Source organism: Quercus robur, chromosome 2, assembly GCF_932294415.1.
Source record: "Quercus robur chromosome 2, dhQueRobu3.1, whole genome shotgun sequence".
In the NCBI taxonomy this organism is placed as follows: Eukaryota; Viridiplantae; Streptophyta; class Magnoliopsida; order Fagales; family Fagaceae; genus Quercus; species Quercus robur.
The window spans coordinates 13,939,710-13,954,226 of NC_065535.1; the positions used below are offsets into that span (position 1 = coordinate 13,939,710).

Below are 14,517 nucleotides of genomic sequence, written 5' to 3' on the forward strand. Positions count from 1 at the left end.
ATCAATCGAAAAGAGCATTAGATTGATCGAAAGGACCTCTCGACTGATCGAAACTCGAAAAAACTGAATTTTCTACAGAATTTTCTGGTGACTATTCAGAAAGGTTGAAGAGGTTTTAAGCCTTGTAAACGGTTTTATGAAACATTTTAACTCCCCATACGTACCTTTTGAAGGGTTACAACCCTATGGGTATAAATAAAGGTTAATGTTCTCAAGAAATCCTATGGGTATTCTTCAAAATTGCTATTTGTAGAACTCAATAAACTTGGTTGTATCATGGGGACAAGTTTGTGGAAACCCTTTAGCAACTTGCGCATGGGGATAACTATTGTCTAAGGATAACATTCAATTGTGCCTCCAAGTCAATCACTAATTTCTATTCACTTTATGTGTTCATTTGTTCTTTCATAATTACTCCTTATTTTGGTACCCAACAATTACTCCAAAAATAATTTTGGCGCTCAAACATAATCCTTAATCCTTAACCCCTAAAAAAAAAAAAAAAAGGTTAATAACAACAATAAAAATTATCCAAAATAACCCCCCCCCCCCCCCAAAAAAAAAAAAAAAAACCCCAAATAAAAACAAGACTAAACTAAACAACAAATGAACAAATTATTCAACAAAACATCTATTCCAAAAAAAAAATCATAATCATTCCAATTTGTAACTCATTTAGCACATTACATAAAAATAATCTATAATTTTATTTTTCCTTAAAAAACAATACCAAGAAAAATTAATGTGGTCGTAAATTCTTCTTAATGACCATCCTAAAAAAATTTTCAAGATGAATCATTATATATATATATATATATATATATATATTTTTTTTTATAACACTATTTTGTGTTAATATGATTTGGTAGTGTGCTTTGAGTTCTCCATCACAAGCTCTCTCTCTCTCTCTCTCTCTCTCTTAGCTTTTTTTTTTTTTTGGACATAATACTTAGTTATTTTGAATGTTAGAATTTGAATTTATATCAAAATACAATCCTGTTATGTATTTGAATGTGTCTGCTAACTATTTAAGTAATATCAGGTATAATTTGTGATAATTTTTTATTATCATAATAATCTCCTTTAAAAGAATAAGAAAATTGAATAATATATTTGAAACTTAATGAGTTTAGTTGTAAAACAAAAATATATATATAACGTACCATAATATAAATTATAAAATATGGACCATCTCAAAAAAGAATAATATCAATCACACACACCAAAACTGTTAAAATAATATATTTGTAAAAATGGATAGATGAAAAATAATTTTAGAAATTGTTTAATTTATAGGAAGAACAAATTATCTTCCACAAAATTTAAAAAACAATTTATACATTATATCACAATTACAAAATACTTATTTATTCCCACGCATCGCATGGGTTTGCGACTAGTTCTCCTATTAAGTTTGTTTTCGTAAATAGGTCTTATGTATGTTGTAATAAGTTTTCCCTTCTTTAATTTGAAAGAGTTAAGGAAAAGTGTTATTAGTTTGATGTTTAGTTTCAAGCCAACTTGGAGCTATCTTTCCCAATGCAGGGATTCAAGAGAATATTATCAAAAAAGACCTCAGAAGAATCAAACTTCTTTGTCATTTCGGCCCATACAAGACTGCAGGGGACCATTGCCCATAGTAGAATTGGACTGATGAGATTGGCTAGCCCTTGGCAGAGTTGAGACCATGAGAGTTGGAAACCTCAGGATTGAATTCTTATGCTATGCCCATAGCCTTAAGCAATTAAGCAGCCCGGTTTGATCATGGGTCCAACTCTACTAAACGAAACAAGAATATGCAGGACGAAATGGGTAATTAACCATAATTTCCCAACCATTTAGTTAGTAGTTTTGGTTCTCAAACTATATTATTTATTAACATCTCGAGTCTATTAGACTCAATTTTGGCCTATAAATCGAGTATCAAAGACTTGATTTCTATGCTCTAATTACTTCCGATGTGGCATATTTTTCCACATTGCGACTATATGGAAATCGAGTCTTAGAGACTCAATTTATAACCCTTATAAATAAGAACAAATCAAAGAGGAACCACTAGAATATCAAAGAAGAACCCAAAGGGAAAAAAAAAACAAAAACAAAAAGAGAGAGAAGATCGAGATCGGAGTGGGTGGCTTCAGATCAGCTTCAGACCACCGTGCGTGACTCAGGCAGACCCAGGCCGCGCGAACCCTAACTCTTTCTCTCCCTCTGATCTGAGTCTTTAGGATTGGGATTGATGTGTTTGGAATTTCTTAAATTTGTTTTTGGGTATTTCAACTTGTACATGAGATTTAAAATTTTTTAATTTTTTTTTTTTGGGTTAGAAATCGAGTCTTAGAGACGTGATCAATCCATAAAAATCGAGTCCCAAAAACTCAATTTATAGATCATAAATCGAGTCTTTTAGACTTAAGATACTAGTAAAAAATATAGTTTTAAAACCTTAACCACTGACTAAATAGTTGAGAAAACTAAATTAGTTACCCAGATTTCCCAGTGTACACATATCAAACTCAGAGAGAGAGAGAGAGAGAGAGCAAGCGAAACCCAAAACCCACCAAACCCACCGAACTTCCCATTCCTACAACGATAGCTCCAGTAAAAGTGTACGGACCACCCATGTCCACAGTTGTGTCCAGCTTATCTCCATTAACATGTCCAAGGGCGAGCACAAAAGGCCTGAGTTCCTCAAGCTCCAGGTACTTTTACAATTACATACACACAATTCTCTCTCTCTCTCTCTTCGATTAATTAGCTATATTATATGTTAACGTGTATTAGGGTATGTGGGCTTTAGGCCCACCTTGTTTATTTGTATAGCACACTTACTTGTACTGCATACTCTGCCTCCTATACAAAGGCACTTATGTATATTCTATTACTTGAGAAATACAATACAATCATTCAGTATTTCTAACATAGTATCAGAGCCACTGCTTTAATTTTCTTGTGTCTTGCAATCTTGTTTTGTTGGTATTTTTTGCTGTCTCATCTTCTGTGGTCAGTAAACCCTTTCAGTGCCATCTCCCAATTGCTTTGCCACAGTCAGAGGTCCTCAGGGTTGAATCTCCACCGCCAGAAGCTCCTCCTCACCGCCAAAACCACTGCCATCATCGGATTCGTCACCTCTGACCTCCGATTAGGACATAAGAGCTATCATCATGTAGATATTCAATCGATCTACACACTGCCACCAGAAACATCCACATCTGACTATCCACGCGTCGGTCAAAGTTTCGGCAAAGTTGACCACGCGCCTCATGCGCCACAAGGGTATCTCAGATCTTGTTGCCGCTGACACCATAAGAATCGTCCTTCTCTGATCTCCATCACTGGTGAATAAATGGCATCATCGGACAGCTCACGCACTCTCACGTGCCGACAGAATCTTCAGCGAAGCTGGTCCATGCGCCTCACGCGCTCCATGCGTCATCGGGTAATTTGCTGATGTCATCTCTGACATCATCCCTGCCACGTCAACCCTAATTAACGTCACCTGCTTATGTCAGCCCTAGCTGACGTCATATGCTTACGTCAGCACCACATCATCTGCTAACGTCATCACTTGTAAGCCTGCTGACGTCATCCGTTGACTTTGACAAGGTTGATCGTTGACTTTTGACCAGAGTTGACTTTTTGCAGTCTAGGTGCTCCTTACCCAGTTTTTCACGTAAATTTCATTTTTGCAGTCCATTTTTGCATATTTTGCTTCTAAATGAGAAATAAGGACAGGTCTTCTTCTTGTTGCTATAATCATCGCCAACAATCCAGCAAACGTTTTTGCAATTTTTGCAAACGTTTTGGCCACAATATTGAGACTTGCTATCATCGCAACAAATCAGCTGTGTCAATTTCTACTGCTACTGTTGCTAATACTGAGAGTGTCCAACCAATGGCTTCCATCTCTGCACAGTCTAAGTCTTCAAGACGCACTTTCACTATGTCCACAGATGACCTTAAAAATATCATTGCCAATGTCATTCGTATGGATGGTAATGCATCTTATTTCTCTTCTCTCTCAGCTTTATCTGGTATGTCTCCTTCTTCTTGGCTTATGGATTCTGCTTGTTGCAATCACATGACTCCTCATTCGTTCTTATTTTCTGAACTTAAACCTACACCACACCCTCTTAATATTCACACAGCAAATGGTTCCACTATGTCTGGTCATAATATAGGTTCCGTTTTGATCTCCAATCTCTCAGTTCCTGGTGTCTTTAATGTTCCTGACCTTTCTTACAATTTATTTTCTGTGGGACAATTAGCTGAGTTAGGTTATCGCATTATCTTTGATTATTCTGGGTGTATTGTGCAGGATCCAAGGACGGGATAGGAGCTTGGGACCGGTCCCAGAGTTGGGCGTATGTTTCCTGTGGACAACCTTCGTCTTCCACTTGTTGCTCTTGTTTCTATTGTTGCAGCTGCTGCAGTTTCTTCTACGCCTTCCCTTGTACTTTGGCATGCTCGACTTGGTCAAGCATCTTCCTCTCGAGTACAACAATTGGCTTCTAGAGGTTTATTAGGTTCAGTGTCTACAGAAAATTTTGATTGTATTTCATGTCAGTTAGGAAAACAACCAGCTTTGCCTTTCAATACTAGTGAATCAATATCCACTGATATCTTTGACCTTATTCGTTTTGATGTTTGGGGGCCTTTCTCTGTCTCTAGTATTGGTGGGTCTCGATATTTTGTTGTCTTTGTTGATGATTACTCTTGCTATAGCTAGATTTTTAATATGAAATATCGTTATGAGTTATTGCAAGTATATTCTAATTTTGCAAAAATGATTGAAACTCAATTTTCCAAACGTATCAAAATTTTTCGATCTGATAATGTTCTTGAGTACACTCAATATGCTTTCCAAGCTGTTTTGCATTCCTATGGCACTGTTCATCAACTAATTTGTCCAGGTACTTCTCAGCAAAATGGTAGAGCCGAACGAAAACTTTGTCATATTCTTGACACTATTCGTGCTCTTCTTCTCTCTGCCAAAGTTCCTGCTCCTTTTTGGGGTAAAGCTGCCCTTCATGCTGTTCATGCTATTAATCACATTCCAAGTCCTGTTATTCAAAATCAAACTCCATATGAGCGCCTTTTTGGGTCACCTCCAAACTATCACCACCTTCGCTCCTTCGGTTCTGCTTGTTTCGTTCTTCTTCAGCCACATGAGCATAACAAACTTGAACCTCGGTCAAGGCTTTGTTGTTTTCTTGGCTATGGCGAAACTCAAAAGGGGTATCGGTGTTATGATCCTGTCTCTCATCGTCTTCGTGTCTCCCCGTAATGTTGTCTTTTGGGAACATCGCTTCTTTGTCGAGCTCTCTCACTTCCGTGCCTCCCTATCTTCCTCCTCTGTTTTAGATCTTTTTCCAGATGAGGCACGTATTCCTTCTATAACTGCTCCTGATCCTCCTATAGTTGCTCCTGATCCTCCTATAGACTTCTCTGTCCAACCACCAGATACCTTTGATCCCTTTCCTAGTTCACCCTTTAATGAACAGGTGGAAGATGCATAGGTTGAAGACGAGCTACCCAACCCTGAGCTTGGGTCCCCTGCTCCTGCTCCGCCTGAAGATCTTGCATAAGACATTCCACCTCGTCACTCAACTCGGGTAAGATCCATTCTTTCACGTTTACTTGATTATCATTGTTACACTGCCCTTGTTACACTGCCCTTGCTACACTGCATGAGCCTCACACCTATCGTAAGGCTTCCACTTACCCTTTATGGCAGATTGCAATGAAAGAGGAACTTGATGCATTATCTAAAAATTATACTTGGGATTTGGTGACTCTCCCCCCTGGGAAATCTGTGGTTGGTTGTAAGTGGATTTACAAGATTAAGACTCACTCTGATGGGTCCATTGAGCGCTACAAAGCTAGTCTTATTGCAAAAGGTTTTACACAGGAGTATGGGATTGATTATGAAGAGACCTTTGCTCTGGTTGCTCATATCTCATCTGTTCGAGCTCTCTTAGCTGTTGCTGCTGCTAGAAAATGGGACCTTTTTCAGATGGATGTCAAAAATGCATTCCTTAATGGGGATTTAAGTGAAGAAGTTTATATGCAACCTCCTCCTGGTCTCTCTGTTGAATCAAATAAAGTTTGTTACCTTCGGCGTGCTCTTTATGGCCTTAAACAAGCTCCACGAGCTTGGTTTGCCAAATTCAGCTCTACCATCTCCCGCTTAGGTTACATGGCCAGTCATTATGATTCTGCCTTATTTCTTCGTCGCACTGACAAAGGCATTATTTTACTTCTCCTATATGTGGATGATATGATCATAACTGGTGATGATCTCAGTGGCATTCAAGAACTCAAGGATTTTCTCAGTCAGCAGTTTGAGATGAAAGATCTTGGCCATCTCAGCTACTTCTTGGGTCTTGAAATCACTCATTCTACAGATGGACTTTATATTACTCAAGCCAAGTATGCCTCTGAACTCTTGTCTCGAGCTGGACTCACTGATAGTAAGACTGTTGACACTCCAGTTGAACTTAATGTGCATCTGACTCCGTCAGGGGGGAAACCGTTGTCTAATCCCTCTCTTTACAGACGCTTGGTTGGCAACTTAGTTTATCTCACTGTCACTCGTCCAGACATTTCCTATGCTGTTTACCAGGTGAGTCAGTATCTGTCTGCTCCACGATCGACTCACTATGCTGCTGTTCTGTGCATTCTTCGATACCTAAAGGGCACTCTCTTCCATGGTCTTTTCTACTCTGCTCAGTCTTCTCTTGTTCTCCGTGCATTTTCTGATGCTGATTGGGCAGGAGATCCCACTGATCGCAGGTCTACCACTTGTTATTGCTTTCTTCTTGGTTTTTCTCTGATTTCTTAGCGAAGCAAGAAACAAACTCATGTGGCCCGCTCTAGTACTGAAGCAGAATATCGTGCCCTTGCTGATACCATATCTGAGCTCCTTTGGCTACGGTGGCTTTTCAAAGACTTAGGTGTATCCACATCCTCTGCTATTCCTCTTTATTGTGACAACCAAAGTGCCATTCATATTGCTTACAATGATGTTTTCCATGAACAGACTAAACACATCGAGATCGATTGTCATTTTATCCGTTATCATCTTGTCCATGGTGCTCTCAAGCTGATCTCAGTTTCTTCTAAAGATCAACTTGCAGATATCTTCACCAAGTCACATCCTAAGAGACGTCTTCACACTTTGGTTGACAACCTCAAGTTGGTCTCACATCCACCTTGAGTTTGAGGGGGGATGTTAACGTGTATTAGGGTATATGGGCTTTAGGCCCACCTTGTTTACTTGTATAGCACACTTACTTGTACTGCACACTCTGCCTCCTATATGAATGCACTTATGTATATTCTATTACTTGAGAAATACAATACAATCATTCAGTATTTCTAACATTATATAACCTCTGACTCTCTCTTATGCATGGTTGTTACAGCCCTTCGGCTAAGTATCTTCATTTTTGGTAAATCAGTAGTATTGCTCAAAATTTCATCATTTTTCATTCATTCTCTTTTCTGGGTTTCTTTTTGTATATGTAACTCCATATTATAAAATATAATTTGGGGTGTTTTTGTGCGTGTGTAATACAAAGTCTCGAAGCAGAAGGGCAAAGCTTCAAGACCTATTGGCTGCATACCAATCCACACACACACACACCCAAAAAAAGAAAAAAAGTTTATTTCTTAAGAAATATAATCAATCAATATATTACTAAAAGCTGAAGCGTAGCTTTTAATGTTGCTACGCTTCCATTAAGCCATGTCAGCAGCCATGTCAATATCAATTTTTTTCTAATTTTTTATACAATTTTTTAACATTTAAAGTGAATTAAAAACTCTATTATATTACAATAAAAATATCATATTTAATTTATCTTATTTTTAATTATTCTTATTTATTATTAAATTTTCAATTCCATTTTAACTTTTCATATCCCCACTACTCTCTACCTTAACTTTCTTCAACATTTCTCATTCCATTTCAACTTTTCATATCCCCACTACTCTCAAAATTAATATTATTCTATCTTTTTATATTCCTTTATTTTTGACTCTTCTTATTCCTATCCTCATGCTATAAAATTGTCATTCTCCCTCTTATTCCATGCATAATTTCTATTTTTCCACACACAAAAGCCCACCCCTCTCACTCTCTCTCTCTCTCTCTCTCTCTCTCTCTCTCTCTCTCTATATATATATATATATATATTCCTTCAATTTTGGTATATATATTTATATATATATATATATATATATATATATATATTTTATTTTAGTGTAACAGGTTGACCATCAAAACATACTGATGCAGTATTGAAAGCTCCACCAAATGCATCGTAGAAATCCATTTTAGACTACTAGAAGTCAGTTAGTTTGCTAAAATTGGAATTGACAGGTAATCTAGCTTGATACGATTTAGTTTTATATTTTATGTTGTTATCTTTTTTATTCTCATTGGTTGTTAAATGTTATATTATTGCATTATAAAGATAGTATATAAAAATATAATATTATTTTATTACATAGCATAACTAAAATAATATGGTGTTTATTGCTATACATTTCATTTTTATTATTTTATTCTCATCTTATTTTATTCAACATTTAAATTTAGCAACATCCTCCATATCATAATTATTTATATTTTGTCTCATTTTTTTAAAAATTAAACGTATAATATTTTATTCAATAAATAAAAATTGTTCTTATAAAGTCTTCCCATGAATTGTTATAATGCGTCAATGGAAAAATGAAATACAAAACAAATATCAATTTAGAAACACTCAATTAAAAAAAAAAAAAAGAATAAACAATTTTCTTATAAATTATTCCCATAAAACGTTACAATGCATTAATAGAAAAAGAGAATACAAAACACATGCTATTTTAGAAACACTAAATTTATAATAATAATAATAATAATAATAATAATAATAATAATAATAATAATAATAATAATAATATCAAACCAAACATATCATAAAATAATAAACTAATAGTTATGGATGTACTAACTTCATGGCAGCAAAATGGAGTAAAATAAAAATAAAAATAAACATTACAATATGCATATTTAGTACATTAGAATTATCATCAAATTTGGGAAAACAATAGGATGTTAACAAAGAGGGAGAGAAAGAGATTAGTAAAAAAAATCAAACGTCAATTAATTAAATAAATTAATTAGTAACCGTTAATTGGAAAACAAAGAGACCGACGGCTAAAGGAGTAAAAAATTAATTAAAGATGACCCTACGTATGTTATTATAAACTTTACAATGCAAATAAATAAATCGTTAAATTCACTTAATTAAATCATATAATCAACAATTAAATAAAATCATACAAAATTTAAACTTGAAACTAATCAAACTCTAATTTAGAAAATCATATTTATTATCAAAACTAAAAGGAAAATGTTCTTCAGTAATAATAGAAATATATAAGAAATAAAGATAAAAATTTTCAAAATCTTTTTTTTTTTGACATTTCATTTAACATTATTTATAAATAATAAAATATAAAAAAAAAGTCCTTAAATGCTTATATTCTTCACACACCATGACTTTTAAAATCAAATGAAAGGTTCGAAGAATTTAACTCTCATTTAATGCCTCTATTATGAAAATCAACAACCAATAAAATATGAAAATAGTAAGAAACGTTATAAATGAGAACATGAAAAAACTAATTTGTCACTGTTATTATGGAATAGATGTCTTTTTTTTTTTATGCATATAAGAAAATGAAATGTATAGGGTTTACTTATTAAGGTATATGTAAAGATTCACGTTAAAAAATATATGTAAATGTTTTTTGAAAAAAAAAAGTAGATGTAAGGTTTTTATTAACTTAAAAGACAATGAAAGACCAATTTTTAATTACTACAACTGTGCCACTCTATAAATCACACACAACACTATATTCAATATCCTAAACAACATAGTTAGGCCCTTTTGAAATTTTCACAATTATTGAAAGAGAATCTCCAAATTTAATTTTTAGAAAACATCAAGACAAGTTGAATTTTATTCTTTTTAACTTCCATAGAAAAAAAAAAATTACGCACATTATTTCAACCCTTATGGAAAAGAAGGTTTACATGTAGCATACAAAACGTGTTTAATTGACTTAGAGATGTATAAATTAGTCAACCAACTATGGTAGAATTAAGGTTTCAAATTTTAAATAAAACAATTCTACAATAATAAAAAATTATTTTGTGATAAATATGATTATGAAATGCATGATTTTTCATTAAATTAGTTCAAATTACAAAATAATAATAATAATAATAATAATAATAATAATGAGATCACCATAAAAAATAATCACGTGCAACGCGCGGGTCTGTGACTAGTTTCAAATTAATAAGGAACACAAGCATTAGACTATAAGCCTTTGTAAAATGTCATTAACTTTTAATATGCTGAGACAATATTTATGGATATTTTTATAAAAAGAAAAGTTGTTATTCATTGCCTACATTCAGGAATATCCAGCACAAGAATGTAATCCAATTCCTCGGGGCACGTACAAGATCTCCAAGCAAGGGTGGAGCTAGAAATTTTGGTTTGAGGGGGCCGAATTACATATTTATATATACATTCATTATGCAACTACATATTGATATTTTCACACACGTGTGCGTGTTCAAGAGAATTGTTTTTTAAGTATTGTCACCCCTAAATGTTACATATCCTCAGTGTAGTTTTTTTTCGTTTAACATTTTATGACTAAATCAAATATTAACAAACAACTCGAAACTTAACAACAACATTGAAAGACTTAATCCAAATAAATAAAAAAATAACTCTAAGTAGAAATTTCTTTTATTAAAACTTACTATTTGAACTCAACAACTAAAACTTACCAATTAAGAGAAGAAAAAACTAAAAAGACGTACTTTTTTTTCTTACAAGATGGATAGTTTGCTGTTATTAACCAATATTTTTTGGAACCCAAAATTAGTTGTTCAATTACTTTTTTTAGGGGCCAACTTTTATTTTTTGGAGGGGTTAACTATTAATTTTAAGGTCTAATATATTTTTTAAAATTGCAAAATACATATACATTATGAAGTTTTTAAAAAAATTTGGGGGGCTTTAACCAATATTTTTTGGAACCCAAAATTAGTTGTTCAATTACTTTTTGTAGGGGCCAACTTTTATTTTTTGGAGGGGTTAGCTATTAATTTTAAGGTCTAATATTTTTAAAAAATTGCAAAATACATATACATTATGAAGTTTTTAAAAAAATTTGGGGGGGGGGGGGGGGGCATGGTAAGTGTAGCTCCGCCCCTATCTCCAAGCCTGTGTATTGTTATGGGTAATTTTAATTTTTTATGGCATATGTATTGTGGTGCTCTGATTTACATTCATTAGTTATAGAATTTTGATTAAAAATACATAATTGGTAAATTATTGTAGTACATATCTGGTGGAAGCATTTATGAGCACCACAATAATATAATCCATCAGGACTCGAAAGCTGCCAATCTTTTGATGGGTGGAAATGGAATAAGATATTTTCATTTTTAGGTTATTGCCCTTTAGATCTGTATGTTTTTTGTTGTTATTGTATATTAAGGACTACTTCTTACCTCCCCTGGAGTTACCTAAAGTCATGGCTTACTCGCTGATCACTGTCTTAGTCTAGAGATATTGATGCATGCTGGTCCTCTGCTTCATAACCATCATAGCCTGATGATGGGTTCATTGGGTTTATGATGACATAGTTAAAAACAATCATGTCAAAAAGATGTTTTAACCTATTTGACTAGTTAGTTTAAATTAAAGGACAGCTACATTTGTTGAAGTACAAATGACCAATTTAACTGTGAACTGCTTTTCAATTAACAAATTTGGCTACTACCCATGATGTGGAACTACTCCCCAACTTAAAATTTTGACTAGTGACCCCTAATTGATTCAGCACATGATTGCAGGTAGCATGATAGGATGTGAAGGCATTAATTTCAGTTTAATAAGGACTCAGAAGTCAGAGTTCTACTTATGGTTTTCTCGAATATTGTAATTAACAGGTACGAGAGCTTATTAGGTATTAATGGATGAAAGTTGATGAAAGGGCACTACTGATTGTCATGAAATTTTTTAATAGCCTATGTATTTCTTTTAGATTAATATTCCCTTTTCTTTCTGCTTCCAGAGTAGAGGGCAGCTGCATGCATTCTTATCCTTGATTTATTGCTTCTTCTGGATGGGAGCTTTGTTAGGTTGTTTCATGGCTGTAAACATGGCTTTAAGATTTATCTAAGTTTTTATCTACTAAATTTCAAAAAAATTGTCTACCAGGTTGTCAAGATTGCTGATTTTCTCAATCTGGTGTGACTACCGAAACTGGAACATACTTTTGGATGGCTTGAGAGGTCTGTTTCTTTATATATGAATTCAATGCTTTTTAAACATTTTACTTGATTTCAGTTGAACAAAGGATATTAAGTTTCTAGGCAGTCATAATTTTCTAGTTCTTATACCCTACTATTCAGTTTCAAAATACTGAAGAAAAAAAAGAAGGCAAATGTGAATATGGTATGCTAGATGATATCATCTTTTTAATTGCACAAAAACCAAAAAAGATTGTCAAACAGGGAGGAAAATGGGAAGAAATACTTTTAAATGAAAAAATGAATCTAGGGCTTTTAGGGAAGTTGCTTCAAAACAATGCTTGAATAGATGAATGATGGAACCAATTTTTTATATTACTAGCATACACATAGGGTGCACCAAGGAGGGCGTGGGCCTTGAGTTATGAGGGACATATATAATAGATAAAAACTGGGATATAGTTTTGTTGTATCAAATCTCTATATAGCTTTTATACTGTTGAAAGTTGATACATGAATTTGTCAACCCTCTTATGGGTTTGTTGTTTACTCACTGTTGCATGGCTTAAATGATGGTGTTGATCTTGTGGCTTTGGTAGCTTCCCCAATCGTTTGACATGTTTTTTTGTTTGTTGTTGATGCATGCAAGGTTATCGAACACAAACCATATGATCACAAAGTTGATGTTTTCAGCTTTGGATTTCTACAGTGGGAGTTGCTTACAGGAAAGGTAATGTGCCACTTTGTTGGTAGTGATAATGAGTGCCGGTGAAGAAAATATAACTCTTCAGAAAATTACTTTGCTATATCTTCAAAAATATATGGTTGCACAGACTTCATATCTATCATCTTGTTTTCTGACTGAAATGCCAGCTCCTGTATGAGCACTTTACGCCATTACAAGCAGCAGTTGGTGTGGTTCAGATGTTATTCCTCCATTAAATGTTTGATATTGTAAAAAAAATCTTGTTAATCTTCGTCTACCCCAACAAGATCTTCTGTTTCTGTCTTCGTTTCTAGGTCTTATTTGTGTTTGTGTGTGTGCGTGTGTGTGCATGTGTTTTCCCCTTTTGGTTCAAGTGAAAATTTTAGTTCATCATCACCCACTTTTTCACCAACAATATAATTGCTCTAGCCCCTGAACCTTTGACCACTAAGCGGGTGACACAACTACCTAATCTCCATGCCTACAAAGAGGGATTTAGTCCATTCCAATGAATGAGTATGCCGAGCAAATCACATCTGCACAAAGAACCTGCTGGTATAGACTGTGTGTGTGTGAAGTGTAGGATATTTCTTATTTAAAAAAAAAAAAAAAAAAAAAAAAAAAACTGAAGTTGTTTACTGGGCCTTGCAGACTAGTGGAAGACAGAAAGATCTTTTATTAATATAGAGATTTGGTGACATGAATTTCAGGGTCTGAGGCCTACAATTCCGAGTCATACTCCTCCAAAGCTTGGGGAATTGCTTGAGAGATGTTGGCAGCAAGATCCATCTTTGAGACCAGAATTCTCCAAAATTTTAGATATTTTGCGGCACATGGCCAAGAGGGTACGGAAAAGTTGTCTTTTTTTTTTTTTCTTCCACTTTGGGTTTTTATGAACTATGATCTTGGAACAGGTTGCAGATGAGAGAATGGACCGGCAGAAGAGGAAATCTCCTTCTAGAAGGGTATCCGCTATTGTACAGAGCATCAATTGAAGTGGCAACTGGCAAGTGAGAAGCTGTTTATAACACATGTAATGATGTAATAATCTTGTTTGCTGAGTTCCTTTCATTTTGTATTTCCTCCATTTGGTACTTTCTTCTGTTAATCTAACTAATTACTAGATAATGCCTGAATGGTTACTGAATTTAGTAATAATCCAATCACTTCTGTGAGTAAATTTTTTATTTTCTTTTCCTGGGTGCCTTTGGACTGCGGTGATCTAGAACTGAAAGGTTCAAATTTTCTCGACGTTAACATTAAGGCTGGAGGTGTTTAAGCATGAGGACCCAATTTGAAACAAGAAACCAACTAATCCACATTCAAATTCTTTTAATAGCACTTGAAATTTTCATTGTGGTATAAACTTCCTTGCCAATAAGTACGGTTTGAGATGATGTTTGATGAGCCTAGATGTCCCTCCTTCATAGCGATTCTAGTTCTATTCTATGCCCGTGACAGCAACAAATCACTC

At 34.3% G+C, this 14,517-nt stretch overlaps 1 long non-coding RNA gene across 1 annotated transcript; it reads left to right on the top strand.

Annotated features, from left to right (window-relative positions):
- The first annotated feature begins 2,521 nt into the window (after positions 1 to 2,521).
- On the top strand, positions 2,522 to 14,235 carry LOC126712496 (uncharacterized). The gene is made up of 7 exons (XR_007651118.1): positions 2,522 to 2,702; positions 11,939 to 12,034; positions 12,160 to 12,226; positions 12,306 to 12,379; positions 12,987 to 13,067; positions 13,754 to 13,888; positions 13,958 to 14,235. It is a non-coding gene; the product is annotated as an uncharacterized LOC126712496 (long non-coding RNA).
- Positions 14,236 to 14,517: the final 282 nt, after the last annotated feature.